Source organism: Monodelphis domestica, chromosome 2 (assembly GCF_027887165.1).
Source record: "Monodelphis domestica isolate mMonDom1 chromosome 2, mMonDom1.pri, whole genome shotgun sequence".
Classification (NCBI taxonomy): Eukaryota; Metazoa; Chordata; class Mammalia; order Didelphimorphia; family Didelphidae; genus Monodelphis; species Monodelphis domestica.
In genome coordinates, this window is record NC_077228.1 from 275,503,463 (window position 1) to 275,519,665 (window position 16,203).

A 16,203-nucleotide genomic window follows, 5' to 3' on the forward strand; every position below is an offset into this window, starting at 1 on the left:
TTTTCCTCACAGTTGAGGAAACTGAGGCAAAGAGTTGTTGAGTAAGTCGCTCAGAATGATACAGCTATTAAGTGTGTGAGATGAGATTTGAACACATCATTTTGACTATAGGAAGAGACCCAGTAAAAAATGTAGGTGATGTGAGGCAACTGATGGCTTAGCAAATAGAGAACCAAGCCTGGAGAGGGGAGATCCTGGGTTCAAATCTGGCCTCAGATTGACCCTACTTTTGTGACCCTGGGCCTTTTAACCCCCATTATCTAGCCCTTCCTGCTCTTCTGCCTTGGAACCAATACTTAGTACTGATTCTAACCCGGTCATTTAACCTTCCCATCACCTAGTCCTTACCCTTCTTCTGCCTTGGAACCAGTACTTGGTATCAATTCTAAGACAAATGGTAAAGATTGGAGGGAGGGGGAATATAGGTGATATTAAAAAATGAAAGATTTAATTTAAAAAATTTCTTCAGTTTCTGTAGAAACCATGTTCCTTCATCTAAGCCCTACTCTTATGCCTCCTCATGGCGTCCTCAAAGGCTATCCCAGTGGACCACCAGCCTAGGCAGGGCCTCCAAAGTTGGAAAGGTTTCTTGTGTTGGCCCCGGGGATAGGCTGTGATTGGTCATCCTCCAAGAACCAGCAGAGCCAACTTCAATGAGGGTCATCCCCGATTGGTGCTGGCCTGATCCATCTGTTGCTGGAAGCTTTTCCTGAAGACCATCTACTAGGTTGTTGTTTTTCATCATTGGTTTTCAAAGAGGACCAGTGGGAACCTGGTGCCATTGGATTTAAGTGACTTCCACAAAGTCTTCAACCTCACTTTCTCTTCCAGAGTTGTAGAAGTCCAGTGGCAAGACCGAAGTCAGGATGAATGGGATGGACCAGGATGTAGCAGTGTCTTCAATGTCAGATCAAGCTCTCCTGCTTCAGCCATCTCCAGCCATGGCCGTTTGGACCAAATCGTTCACATCTGCCCATTCCAGCAGGGGAAGACTTCCTGGGCTTGATGCAGACATTGCCCTAATCTCGTTTACCTCACGAGACAGCTTTGCCCAGGTAGGACCACTCTGTCTGCTACAGCTCCTTGGAGCCACACAAGAGGAGGAGATAGTAGACCTATGTAGCTCCAGAAGGTAGAATGAAGACTAATGGGTAGAATTTATAGGAGAAAATGCAAAGGAAGAACTTTTAATAGTTAGAAGCAGCCAATGAGTTGAGGGGTTGCCATAGAAAGTAATGAGCAGAAGCATCTAAGTGGCTCATTGGATTGAGAGCCATATCTGGAGATGGGAGTTCCTGGGTTCAAATCTGGCCTCAGACAAGTTCCTAGCTGTGTGTTCCTGCACAAGTCACTTTGCCTAGCCCTTACTATTCTTCTGCCTTGGAACCAATACTTAGTTTTGATTCTAAGCTTGAAGGGAAGTTTCTTCAATGAAAAATAGAGTTTGAAAACCCTGTGTTTGAAAGTTTTCAAGAAGCTTGAATACATTTTTTTTAAACCCTTGCCTTCTGTCTTAGAATAAATATTATGACTTGCACAGGAACACACAGCTAGGAAGTGTCTGAGGCCAGATTTGAACCCAGGAACTCCTGTTTCCACTGAGCCACCTAGCTACACCCACCCCCCATTTAAAAAAAAAAAACAAAAACCTTCTGTCTTAGAAGCAATACAAAGTGTTGGTTCCAAGGCAGAAAAGTGGTAAAGAGTAGACAAGGGGAGTTAAGTGACTTGTCCAGAGTCACACAATTAGGAAGTAATCAAGGTCAAATTTGAACCCAGGACCTCCCATCTCTAGGCTTGGTTCTCTACCCACTGAACCACTTAATTGCCACCTAAATAGCTTTTTTTTTAAACCAGCTTATAAAGTTGTTATTTATCTACTTTCCTTTGTGGGTGTGTGTCTCATCTCCTTCTCCCACCCCTGTGAAACCAGAAATACTAAGGGATTGGATTGTACAGGTCTCCTCCTTCTTTTATAGTCTTCCCCATAAGGCTAAGGTACAGAACTCTATTGGGTTAATCCCTGGTGTTGAATGATTAATCATTAACTGGAAGATGGTCCAGGGAGACACCCTTTGAGGGCCCCAGAAGACAGTGCATGGGAGAGCCTGATCAAGGGAGGAGGGAGCTGTCATGGGGAAGGAACCCATCATTTGTGGAGAAGATCCTGCTCAGGAATCTCTGAGTAGGATGGGGAATAATCTATTTATTGGGGCTGCTGAGTGGGAACCACCAGCTGACTTAGGATGAGTCATAACTGGCCCCACCCCTCAGACCCACAACCTTTTTGGTGGATGTGCGGAAGTCATAAAAGCCTCAGGTGAAGGCAATTCAGTTCAACAAAGTCAGTTCCACAAATGTTTATTTGAGACCCACTATACACAGAGGAGAAAAGAAAAGAGAGAGGGGGATAAATCCTGCTTGTCTAAGAGTTTACACTTTATATTATTGTTCAGTCCTGTCCAACTATCTGTGACTCCATTGGGACTTTCTTGGCAGAGATACTGGAATGGTTTGCCATTTTCTTCTCCAGTTCATTTTACAAATGAGGAAACTGAGGCAAACAGGATGAAGTGGCTTGTCCAGGGACACACAGCTAGTGGTTCACCATTTCCTTTTCTAGCTCACTTTAAAGATGAGGAAACTGAGGCAGACAGGATGAAGTGACTTGCCCAGGGGCACACAGCTAGGAAGTGTCGGAGACCTGATTTGAACTCAGGAAGAGGCTTCATGACTCTCTTAAATTAGGATTAATACAAAAGAAGAGCCAGGCTGTACCTGGTAGACTGCTGATCTCATTTGACTTGCTTATTTACATGTCAGGAAGCTTGATATAATGGAAAAAATATTCTCTTTAGAGTAAAAAATCTGCATTATAATTCCAGCTCTTCTCTTTCTTAGCTCTGTGACTCTGAACAAATCACTTGTCTCTCCAAATCTTGCTCATCTGTTAAATTGATGGAGAGACAGAGAGAGGATAGATTCTGGGGTACAGAATGAGACATTTTTCTGGACATGGCCCACGTGGGAATTGCTTTTGCTTCGATATGCACAATGGTTTGCAAGGGTTTGGTTTTTATTTTATCCCCCCCCCCCCCCCCTTCCCATAGGGGAGAAGAAAAGAAGCAGGTGGGAAAAAATATTTTTGTTCAGTGAAAAAAAAAATTTAAACTTAAAAAAATTGAGGATTAGGGGCTGCTGGGTGGCTCAGTGGATAGAGTCCTAGAGATGGGAAGCCCCTTCACGTCTGACCTCAGGCACTTCCTAGCTGGGTGACCCTGGGCAAATCACTTCACCCCTATTGTCTAGCCCTTCCCTCTCTTCTTCCCTGGAACCCATACTCTTGGGAAAGAGAATTCAAACTTTGTCCATTTTAAGTTAATCAATCAGCAACCTTTTATTTAATCAATCAAGACTAATTGATTAACTTAACATAGACAAAGAGAGTTTGAATTCTCTTTCATACTCTATACTGATAGTAAGGTCAGGGTTTTTAGAAATTACAAAATAAAAATAGAAGATTAGATTAGATGGTGTCCTCCTGAATCTCCCCCCTGGGCTCCAGGGCAGTCCAGAGGAGTTTCCATTCCACCACCTACCCCCTCGCTGCCCAGGCTGGGGCTGGCATAGCCAGGTGTCTCCATGGAAAGGAAGATCAGTAGGGAGGGACTGAGGATGCCAAAGGGAGTGCCAGGGAACCCAGGCCAGGGAGGAAGTTGGCATGGATTCTCCCTACCAGGGTTACAGTGTCACTCTGACGAGTCCATGCCCCCAGGTTCTCACGCTTTCTGGGAAAATTCAGAGGCTGGGCTACATTTCAGAGATGGGGGGTTGAGGGGGTGGGGATGGGGGGTGCATAGGATTTAAAGCCAGACTAAGCTGATCATTGAGCCCAACTCTCATTTCTACACATAAGGAACCTGAGGACCAAAGAGGAAAGGGCTATTTACACACCTAGTGAAAAGAAACGTGACAGAATTAGGATTCAAACCCAAATCATCTGACTCCAAATCCAGTGTTTTTTTCATTACCTCATAGTCACCCAGCACAGTGAAGAGATCTCTGGCTCTGGAGTCTGAGGGTCTGGGTTCAAATCACTGCCATTTCCTTTTCTGCCTTATTTTACAGATCAGGAAACAAGAGGCAAATAGAGTGAAATGACTTGGCCCTGGTATTTTCTCTGACTATCCTGTATGCCTAGAATGGTCTCCCTCCTCAACTCAATCTCTACTTTCCTGGTATCCCTTGATTCCTAACTAAAATCCTCCCATCTTTCATAGAATCATCTTTTTCTTCTCTTCTCTTCACTTCTCTCTTAGATTCAATACTGTGTATTGATTCCAAGGCAGAAGAGTGGTCAGGGCTAGGCAATACGGGTTAAGTGACATGTCCAGGGTCACACAGCTAGGAAGTAATTAAGGTCAAATTTGAACCCAGGACCTCCCATCTCTGAGCCTGACTCTCAATCCTCTGGACTACCCAGCAATTCCTCCACTCCCAGATAATTTCTTTTAAAAAAAATTTTAAACCTTTCCCTTCTGTCTGAAAATCAATACTGCATATTGGTTCTAAGGCAGAATAGCAGTACGGGCTAGGCAATGGGAATAAAGTGACTTGCCCAGAGTCACACGCTAGAAAATGTCTGAAGTCACATTTGAAACTAAGACTTCCCATCTCTGGGCCTGGATTTCTATCCACTGAGTCACCTCACAATCCCTCAGCCTCCAGAATACCCTTAATTCTAGTGCCTTCTCTTTCTCAATTATTTCCTATTTTTCTTGTCAATAGCTTGCTTTGTTTATCTTTCTTTGCATGTTGTCTCTCCTGTTAAAAGATTGTAAGTTCCTTGAAGACAGGGCTGTCTTAGACCTCTTTTTATATCCCAGAGCTTTCATTTTGTTGTTGTTCAATCATATCCAATTCTTTGGGATCCCATATGGAGTTTTCTTGGCAAAGAAACCATTAGTGTGGTCTGCCATTTTCTCCTCCAGTGGATTTAAACAAAGAAGTCACACATCTAGCAAGTGTCAGAGGCTAGCTTTAAACTCAATTCTTCCTAACTCCAGGCCCAGGGATCTACCCTCTGAGCCCCCTACTCACCTTAATAAATGTTTATTGATTGAGGGAGACATTTGGTCTATATAATCTTAGATGAATCATTCAAACTCCTTGGGTCTTAGTTTCCTCATTTATTAAATGATAGGGCTTGGGAAAGCTGGATAGCTCAGTGGATTGAAGCCAGGCTTAGAGGTGGGAGGTCCTGGATTCAAATTTGACCTCAGATACTTCCTAGCTATATGACTCTGGACAAGTCACTCAACCCCCATTGCCTAGCCCTTAACAGTCTTCTGCCTTGTAACCAACGCACAGTATTGATTCTAAGGCAGAAAGTAAGGATTTAATTAAAAATAATAACATATTATATATATAATATGAATATAAAATAACAATAAAATAATTATTTGTATTAAATTTAAATTTAACTAAGTTTAACTTTATTTTATTATTATATTATTAACAACTAAATTTAAATTTAATTTACTTTTAAAAATTAAAGTTAAAATAAAAATATTTATTAAAAAATAATAAAAATCTATATGAAAGGACTGATGTTGACAGCCTCCTGAGGTGTCCTCCAGCTATAGATCTAGGAATCTCTGGCTTTTTCCAGTCTCTGAGATCTGGAACACTAAGATTCCAGACTGTACCCATTCCAGTAATTTTCATAGCCTTGGCTGCTGCTGCCCGCCTGGAAGCTGATGTTTCACTCTGCTGGGATTTTCTCACCTTCTAAGGAGACAAATTGATAGTCCAGGCCTGTGGTCTCAAGTCTGGGAAAAAGGCCAAAGAACAGTTACACACCCCCCCAATCTTCCCCAGGACACAATGGCCTTCCAAGCCAAAAGTGGCTTTCTCTCCCCATGAGGCATTTATCTGTGCCTGTGGCAAGAGAAATCGCTGTGCAACAGACTCTCCATGCCCACCACAAAGCAGCTCTTCCCTTAGAAATAGTGCCCTCCTAACCCAGAGGTGGAACACCAGCTTGTGGTTCGAAGATTCCCTCCCCCTGCCAATCCTACCCCCCCTTCTCCCTACCCCCACACCCAGAGAAAAGAATCTTTCCCACCCACATTCCACAGGGCCTGGAATTCCATTATGAAAGATTCATTCCCTCTGGGATAAGAGATTACCTCTCTTAAAAATGCTTCCTCCTCCTGCAGGTGGAGTCAGTCATCAACTCCTTAGTATGAATTAGTTTAATGGAGCAGTCAACAAACTCTCCTGTGCTTGTGGTGGGCCCATGCCAGGCTGGAGTTTTGACTGGGGTGAGAGAAGAGAAGCATGAGACCAGCAGAAGGGAGACAGGACACTGTTGACACATGAAAACAACAGCGAACAGTACAAGACAGTATATAATTAGCTCCTAAATTGTATGGTACAGACTTGGCGTGGTTTTTTAGCTCAGAGGAGAGAGGGAGCTAAGGATGTTGGAGCTGGGGGAGGTAGGGAGGGGCCAGATGAGAGTGAAACTTGGACAGAATGGACAGAAGGGTAGGGGCATGGAGAAATTCTTTTCCAGCCTTGCCCCAAGACTGAGGGGCAGGGGAGGGCATGGAAGTGGGTCCCAACAAAGCCATCCTAAAGGATCAGAAGAGAATGGGGCGACATCAAGGGCTTTGAGGCCCAGCAAAGGAGGCAGGAGAAGGCCAGAGAAGATCTCTCGCTCACCCTTGCAGTCCTTGAGCCCAAGAGTTAACAATTGTTAACAAAGAGAAGCTCTACAGAAGCATTCTTTGTCCAGCAAACAGCCTGTGGCTCACTCAAAAGCTATTTATTGGGTATCTGCAAATTGTGCTAGGTCTGCTGTGTGCAAGATATAAAGAAAAGGGAGTTTATAATCTCCTGAGAGAGTAGATAGGTGGATGGATGGATGAATAGATAGATAGATAGATAGATAGATAGATAGATAGATAGATAGATAGATAGATAGATAGACAGACAGACGGACTGATGGACGGACAGACAGACAGACAGACAGACAGATAGATTGACGGACTGATGGACAGATAGATAGATAGATAGATAGATAGATAGATAGATAGATAGATAGATAGATGAATATTTGGATGGATGGATGGATGGATATAGATATTTTTAAACCCTTACCTTCCATCTTAAAATCAATACTGTGTATTGGTTCTAAGGCAGAAGAGTGGTAAGGGCTAGGCAATGGGGATGAAGTGACTTGCCGAGGGTCACACAGCCAGGAAAGAGAGATATATATAACATGAAAAGATCTGTAGCTCACAATCTAAGATTGGCTATCACATACTCTGTCCCTGAATTCCCTCGGCCTTTGCCCGCTGCATCTTGTGCCTGGAATGTCCATCTTCTTTGACTAGGAAATCCCTACTTGTATACAATGTTCTCTTGGTTCTAATTGTTTCATTCTTCGTTATCCCATTTCCAGAAAACATCTTTTTTTTCCCTTTTTAAAATAATCTTTACCTTCCATCTTAGAATCAATATTGTATATTGGTTCCAAGGCAGAAAAGCAGTAAGGGCTAGGCAATAGTTAAATTGGGGGGTGGGAGGGAGGAAAGGGGGAATAGATTGACAGGGGGAGAGAATCTTTCACACTAGGGCTTAAGTGACTTACCCAAGGTCACATAGCTAGAAAGTTTCTGAGACCAGATTTGTCCAGGAGACATCTTAAATTCACTGTCTGAAACAGAAACATCATCTTTTCTCATAAACCCTCCCCACCTTCCCTATTGTTGTAGAAAACAAGGACACCTTCCTAGGACCTCAGACTCACATCCTGGCTTCCTCACTCTCTCTTCTGGCTCATCATTGTCAGTCCATCAGGTGTGTGTGACTCTTTGTGGCCCCACTGACTTTAGCACACTAATACTGGCCTCTGGGTTTTCTTGGCAAAGATACTCCCATCTTCCCAGGCTTCTTATGCTTTGTTCCTAGACATTTACCCCTTGCTCCAGGGACACTGGCCTCCTTAGGTATTCCATTCTCGCCTTTTGCTCTTGCTGTCTTCTAGGTCTGGAATGCTCTCCCTCCTCCGCTCTGACTACTGGGCTGCCTGGCTCCCTTATAGCCCAACTAAAATCCCACCTTCTACAAACACCTCTACTGACCCCTCTTCTTTGCAGTGCCTTCCCTCTGTTAATTATCTCTATTTATCCCGTGTGTCCCTGGCTTTGCATGTATTTGTTTGCATCTTGTTTGTGAATTCCTTGAGGGCAGGGATTGTCTTTTGTTTCTTTTTGTATCCCTAGTACTTGGTATAGTGTCTGGCACATAGAAGGCATTTACTTAATAGCTGAGTAAATGTTTATTGATTACCATGTATCTTTTGTTCAGATCCTGCCTCCAACCTTTATTAGCTGTGTGACCTCATGGGGCAAGACACTTAACTCTGTTGAGTCACAGTTTCTTCATCTATAAAATGGGAGTATGCAATCCCAATCCCACTGCTATTCTCTGGCTAGAACGGGATTATTTTACATAAGTAATCTCTCAGCAAAACTTAAAATGAGGTTATAAGAAATGATAAGCAAAATGATTTCCAAACAAGTTGTAAAAATATACATGAACTGATGCAGAGCAAAATAAGCAGAACCAGGAGAACATTGTCCACAGTAATAGCAATATTGTGTAATGATCAACTGTGAAAGCTAGGCAACTCTCAGCAATAATGGCTCAGTGGCTTGAGAGCCAGGCCCAGAGACAAGAGGTTCTGGGTTCAAATCCAACCTCAGACACTTCCTTGCAGTGTCACTTGACCCCCATTGCCTAACCCTTACCACTCTTCTGCCTTGAAATCAACACATAGTATTGATTCTAAGATGGAAAAGTAAGGACTTATTTTAAAAAAAAAGGAAAAAGTAATCCTGGGATAATCCTTATAATGGGGAATGCTATCCACCTCCAGAGAAAGAACTGTTGGAGTCAGATGGATGTGGATTAAAGCACATTATCCTTCACATCAGTGTATTTATGGTTTTACTTGGGGTTTTTAGTTTTATCTGAGCATTCTCTTACAATAATGACCAATATGGAAGTATGTTTTGCATGATAATAAACATAAAAAAAATTTTTTTAAACTTAAAATGCTATGTAAATGTCAGCTATTATTATTGTGTATTATAATGTATCTCCATGTCCCATCAGTCAATCAATAAAGCATTTATTAAGTGACTACTATAGTGATAATCATAGCTAATATTTATATAGCACTTACATTGTGTTAAGGGTTTCATAATTATTATCTCATGGGATCCTCACAAGAACACTGGGAGAGGGGGGCTATTGTTATCCTCATTTTACAGATGAGGGAACTGAGGCAAGCTGAGATAAAAGCACTAAGTCAGGAAGGCTCATCTTCCTGAGTTCAAATCCAGCCTGAGACATTTACTAGCTGGCTGACCTTGCACAAGCCGCTTCACCCAGTTGACCTCAGTTTCCTCATCATTAAAATGAGCTAGAGAAGGAGACAGCCCACCACTTCAGTATCTTTGCCAAGAAAACCCCAAAGGGGCTCAGGAAGAGTCAGACACAACTGAAAAATGACTAACAACAACACACAGCTAGTAAGTATGTGAGGCCATAGCTGAATTCGAGTCTTTCTTGACCAGGGGCTCACTGCTCTCTCCATTGCCTCACTCATCCAAGGATACAAAAGTAGGTGCAAGGGGTAAAACAGTCTCTGCCCTAAAGTGCCTTGTGTGGTAGTGAGGGAGCCCAAGGGTCTCCTGCTTCCAGGATGGAAGATGGACAAGCAGCTAGATCGCTTCCCTGTCCAGGACAGTAGTCAGAAGTTATGCAGTCATTTCAGTTGTATCTGTCTCTTTATGACCCCATTTGGGATTTTCTTGGGGCAAAATACTCTGCCATTTTCCTTCTTCAGCTCATTTAAGGAAACTGAGGCAGAAAGGGTGTTGTACAGCAAATAAGTATCTGAGGCTAGATTTGAACTTGGATCTTTCTGACTCTATACCTGTTCTATCCCCTACTCCACCTGGCTGCCCCTGGAGTCCAAAGACCTAAGCTTAAATCTCAGCTTGTGATGCTGGTTTGTGGTGTGACCTAGGACAAACGACTTGACCCCCTTGGGTTTCCGGGATTCTGTTTTATCTCTCAATTTAATATCTCTTTATCTCCCTCCATACCTTGCAGGGTGCTTTGTGGCCAGGTCCATTCAGTACTAAATGTCCCTGAAGAGGTAACAAGCTCTCCCAGAGTTACAAGCAGAAAAAGAGATCACAGAACTCTCCAGTGATCCACAAATTTGCAGCCAGGAGAGGCACTGACATTTAGATAGCACTTGCAATCAGCTTTCTATACTCAGTATGATTTGATCTTCTACATGGGTCCTTTTAGGGAGGAATGATCAGGTAAAGAAAAAGGTTCTTAGGAATGGCGACACACCCACGGTCCCACAGCTATTAAATGACAAAGGAACTAGAGCCAAACCATAGGATCATACCCTTAGAGCTGGAGGGAACCACACAGCCCAGTCTTGTCCAACTCCTCACTCATCTTACAGTCAAAGACACCAAGGTGCAGGGAATCAGCCAATGTAATAATTAAAATGGTTTAGGCTGTAAACTGTAAGAGTTAAAATAGTTGGTTGTCATAAACTTTAGTGATTAAAAGAGTGGAAGATATAAATTGTAGTACATATAAGAGTGGATGTAAATTGTGACCGCAGAAAATATGTTTTCACTACAGTGTCTTGTTTTTTAAATCAATATAAGGTGGTCGCCAGGGAAATATTCCCAATTATGAAATATACCCAAGTCAACTGGGTTTTATAGAGATTTTAATTAATACAATGAGGAATTAAGAAAGAGTAAGAAAGGAATAAGTTTGAAGGGCCTTAAGCCAACATGGCCTAGACCTGAGTCTTACGAGAGAGAGATCAGTCAGTCCTTAATCACTCACCACAAGATCTGTCCAAGCAAGAATATAGACACCAGTTCAGCCAGCCATCCTTCTCCAGAGAGGGATTCTTCTGACTGTCCCGAGAGAGACCCAGGAGAGACAAAGTCTCCTTAGAGGGAGTTCCAGACAGAGTCCTCCTCAAAGGGAGTTCCAGCCAGAGACTGTCCCAAGAGCCTGTTTCCAGAGCTCTCTCCCAACAGCCTCCTTAGAGACTGTTTTCAAGAGACTGTCCTTTTTAGGAGACTGTGATCTCCTTATATAGGGAATTTTCTCCTATGTCACCTCCTAAGTTCTCCCATCTACCAATCACAGTAGACATTTTTCAAAGGACAGACCATTCTTAGTTCACACCTAAGAAGGCTTTAAATTTTTGATTAAGTTCACACCAGAAAACTTCTGAATAAATTTTTCACCTCTTTGCTCCTTGTAAATTCACAAGTTGCTTGACCTTTATAAGTACTTATCACCCTTTGTATTAGTCCTAAAATAGGCATGGCCTAAGAACTTTTTGTCCCACTATAAGTATGGGTTTAAGTACTTTTCATTGTTCAGAAAAGAGTTTACAACTTTATCTTTCCCTAAGGCATGCTTAAGTATGGTGAAGTAGAGTTCTCACATTCCTGATCTAAGTAGAGTTCTCACATTCCTGATCTAAGTTACTTCATTGTTTAAAGTGGGGAATCGTCTCAATCCAACCTTATGAAGTAGGGTCTGAGAATTTTTAAGGTTCACAATCCCCCCTGATGATCATTGGGAGACTAGTCTCCCCATTGATCATTTAACATAATCATTTTGTAATCCTAAATGCAGTTCTAACTATAGATATACACAATATTCAATTTTCTAAGAGAAATTAGAATAGTGAGGGAGGAATAGAAAAGAAAGAAAGCAAAACCAATGTTTTGCTAGGCGCATTGACAGAAAGCCAAATTAGGGGCAGTTCCTTTTGGCATAAATGTATACATTTACAATAAATGTTCAATCAAATTCAGTTCAATCAACCATATACAAAGTTCATTCTTGATTTTCTTGATGAAGTGTAGATTTTCTGCATCTTTCTGCAACAGTTCATTCTCTGGATATAGAAATTAGCAAGCTTCTTTCTTAAAGATCTTTTCTCAAATAAAATCAAAATCTTGGATTTTTATAAAAATACAATTTCAAACAATTAATCAAAATTCTTAGATTTTAAATTAAAATACACCAATCAATATTTATTAAGCACCTACTATGGTCCAGGCACTATGCTAAGCATTGAGAACAGTCACATATTAAGCACCTACTGTGGACCAGGCACTATGCTAAGCACTGGGAACAGTCAATCAGCAGACATGTATTAAGCACCTACAATGTGCCAGGTACTGCTAAACCCTGGGGATTATCAGTTAGTCAATAGATATTTATTAAGCACCTACTATCTGCCAGGTACTGAGTTAGGCACTGAAGATACAAGGGAAAAAAACTCCTTAAGGAGTTTACAGTCTAAAGGGGGAGACCCCATGTAAACAATTATGTGTAAATAGACAAGATTAGAGTGGCTCATCCAGAGTCACATAGATGGTGGGGGGGAAGCCAAAATGGTGGCTTAGTAGCATGGAAAGCCTAAACTACTCTGAAAATTCTTCCAAACCAATCTTTAAAATCTTTGAAAACCACCTCAAAACAACAGGACTCAAAAATGAACACCACAACGGAGTGAGGGGCTCTCCTGCTGAACACAACTTGAAAGGTAGGCAGAGAGAGTTGATTTTCACAAAGTCACACAGATAACTAGAGGTGGAATTTGAATCCAAGTTCTCTATCTCCAGAACTCTTTCTCTCATTTCATGTTGCTGTTCCAAGGCTCAGAGTCTGGACAAAACAACACACTGATTGTTATTATTCAGTCGTTCTGAGTTTTCTTGGGAAAGATACTGGGATGGTTGGCCATTTTCTTTTCCAGCTCATTTTACAGATGAGGAAGCTGAGGCAAACAGAGTTAAGAGACTTGCCCAGGGTCACACAGCTAGGAAGTATCTGAGACCAGCTTTGAAATCATGTTTTCCTGAATCCTGGACCAGTGCTCTATCTACTGTGCCACCTAACTGCCCACTCCTTATCCAGAATAGACAATATCCAGAAAAAGAAGGTATAAGAACAGGAGCAATGAGGTGGGTCAGTGGATAGAGCACGAGGCTTGGGATCAGGAAAACTGAATTCAAAGCTAGTCTCTGACACTTCCTAGAAGTATGACCCTGAGCAAGTCACTTAGTCCCATTGGCCTAACCCTTACCCTTCTACTGTGGAACTGATTCTACTGATTCTTAATATCGATTCCAAGACATAAAATAAGGGTTTAAAAAAAATGTGTAACAGCAAAAGGGAGGAATCACAAGCCAAGCACAAGTCTAGCAGGCTAGACAGTAAAGGCTGTTGGAATTCAGAAAGAAAAAATGGTCAGAGAAAGCTTCTTTAAAAAAAAAATTCATTTTCCCAATTACATGTAATAACAATTTTCCACAAACGTTTTCTGAAATTGTAAGATCCAAACTGTCTCCCTCTCTCCCTTCCCTCCCCTCTCCCAGAGCTGGTAAGCAATTTGATCTGGGTTACACATGTATTATCATGCAAAACATACTTCCATATTGGTCATTGTTATAAGAGAAGACTCGCACAAAACCAAAACCCCAAAATAAAACCGTGAATAAACTAATGTGAAAGATAGTATGCTTTGATCTGCATCCGACTCCCAACAGTTCTTTCTCTGGCGATGAATAGCATTCTTTGTCATGTCAGGGAAAGCTTCTCAGAGAAAGTGGGACTTCAGTCAGTTAGACAAGGTGTTCCTCTCTCTCCCCTCCAGCAGTTTCTAATGGCCCCAAGCTCTGGTAAGAACTAGACCTGCTGGAGGAATTCCAGAAGAATTATTCTCTCTTGGGGATACAGAGGAAATATGTCAGGATTCCCTGCCCTTGAGGAGTTTACATTTAAATTGGGAAAAACTATAATACACGTGCAATATGTAGTGAATGGCAGTGAATAGAAGCACAAAGGGATTTGACAGATTTGAGGAGGGAGAAGTTGCTGGGAGAGTTGGACCAAAAGGACAGCTTAGAAAATGAAGAATCTACACTTTCAAATTGGTAGTGCTGGAAAAGACTTCTGAGAATCCCTTGGATTGATCAAATCTGTCAGTACGTAAAAGAGATTCATTCAGACTTTTCCCTGGAAGGTCAGAACACTAAAGATGAACCATGAATACTTTGGCCACATAATGAGGAGACAGGACTCATTAAAAGACCCTGATGGTGGGAAGGACTGAAGGCAAATGGAGAAGGGGGTAGGAGAGGATGGGATGGATAGATGGAGTCATGGAAGCAATAAACTACCTTGGACAGATTTTGGGAGATAGTGGAGGAGGCTATGGTCCATGGGGTCATGAAGGGTTGGACAAGACTGAAATACAACAGAGTTGCTTCTAGCTGTGTTCATAACGATTTGAAACATTTGCTTCATTTATTTTACTCTCCTGTGAAATTTTTAAATGTCTTCATGTATCACTAACATCTAAAAGAAGTTTTTCTACAAAATCTTTTCAGTTTTTAAGTCTGAAGAATCTGTCAGGAATCTGAACTAAAAAGTCGGTTTCATTAGATGGACAGATATATTCGAGACATTAAAAGATGAATGAGGGGACAGTCAGGTGGCTCAGAGGATGGAGTGCCAGACCTGGAGCATGGAGGACTTGGGTTCAAATGTGACCTCAAACACTTCCTACCTTGGGAACATCACTTAATTGCCTCGCCTTAATATCCATTGTTTGTTTTTTTGTTTGTTTGTTTTAAGAGAGAGTTAGATGAGATGGAGGGTTTGGCTAAGAAAACTCTGATACAGCTAGAATATAGAATAATCACAGTCAATCATTAAGTATTAATTAAGCATTTACTATATGCTACGCTCTGTGCTAAGCGATGAACATACAAAAGAAGGCAAAAAATGATCCCTGCTTTCAATAAGTTCACAAACTAAGAAAGTACATGGAAACAACTATGTACAAACAAGTTTTATTATAGGATAAATTGAAGATATTCAAGAGAAGAAAGGGGCAGCTAGGTGGCTCAGTGGATAGGGCACCCAGCCTAAAGTTAGGAAAATTTATCTTTCCTGAATTCAACTCTAATCTCAGACACTTGTTAGCAGTGTGACCCTGAGCAAGTCACTTCACCCTGTTTGCCTCAGTTTCCTCACCCGTAAAATGAGCTGGAGAAGGAAATGGGAAACCACACCAGTGTTTTACCAAGAAAAGTCCAAATGGAATCACAAAGGGTCAGATGAAACTGAATAACAACTGAAAACAGAAGGAAAACACTAACATTAAGGTGTAGCATGAGATAATAGTGGTGACATGCCTATGTATGGGATGACTGGTGCTTTGCTCCAGGGCACCAAAAAGAAATGGTTCATTTCTTCCCTTAAACTCCCGGATCTACCAGTCATTAGCACTCTCCACAAGGGAATCTGCCATAGATGCAAGAATTCCTGACTATAGTTCTGAATAGTAGTACAGAGAAGTAATCAATCATTCAACTAGTATTTATTAGGTGCCTACTATGTCCCAGGCTCTGTGCTAAGTAGAAGGGGATACAAAAAAAGTGGGGGAGGGGGGTGCCCAGTCCCTTGACCCAGCAATGCCACTATTAGATTTGATCTCAAAGAGATTAAAGATAAGGGAAAGAACCTACCTGTTCAAAAATATTTTTAGCTGCTCTTTTTAAGGTGGTAAAGACTTGGAAATCAAAGGGATGTCCATCAATTGGGGAATGGCTGAACAAATTGCAATATATGATGGTGATGGAATACTATTGAACCATATGGAATGAAGAGCAGGAAGATTTCAGAAAAACCTGGAAAGACTTATATCAATTAATGCAAAGTGAAGTGAGCAGAATGAGAAGAACAGTGTACACAGTAACAGCAATAATGTATGATGATCAGCTATGAAAGATTTACCTGTTAGCAGCAGTGCAGGGATCCAAGGCAGTTCCAAGGGACTCATGATTGAAAAAGGCTGTTCACCACCATAGAAGAAACTAAGAGTTTGAATGCAGAGTGAAACGTGCCATTCTTCACTTTAATTCCTCCATAAATTTTTCTCTACTATAAGTAATATATGACTTGTTTCATAACATGACAAACAGGAAAATGTGTATTTTATGATAATACATGTGCAACCTGTATCATAGCTGATATGTATCATAGCAT

At 41.6% G+C, this 16,203-nt stretch overlaps 1 long non-coding RNA gene across 2 annotated transcripts in view; it reads right to left on the reverse strand.

The window, feature by feature from the left end:
- Positions 1 to 5,598: 5,598 nt before the first annotated feature.
- Positions 5,599 to 16,203, reverse strand: part of LOC103099348 (uncharacterized) — a 32,745-nt gene continuing 22,140 nt past the window's right edge. Inside the window, exons 1-3 of one of the 2 annotated variants that reach the window (XR_008916529.1) lie at positions 7,661 to 9,049; positions 6,192 to 6,321; positions 5,599 to 5,831 (exon numbers count right to left, since the gene is read on the reverse strand). This is a non-coding gene — a long non-coding RNA (uncharacterized LOC103099348). Of the gene's footprint in view, positions 5,832 to 6,191; positions 6,322 to 7,660; positions 9,050 to 16,203 lie in introns of those variants that run through there. The other variant, XR_001628253.2, reaches the window with a different exon arrangement.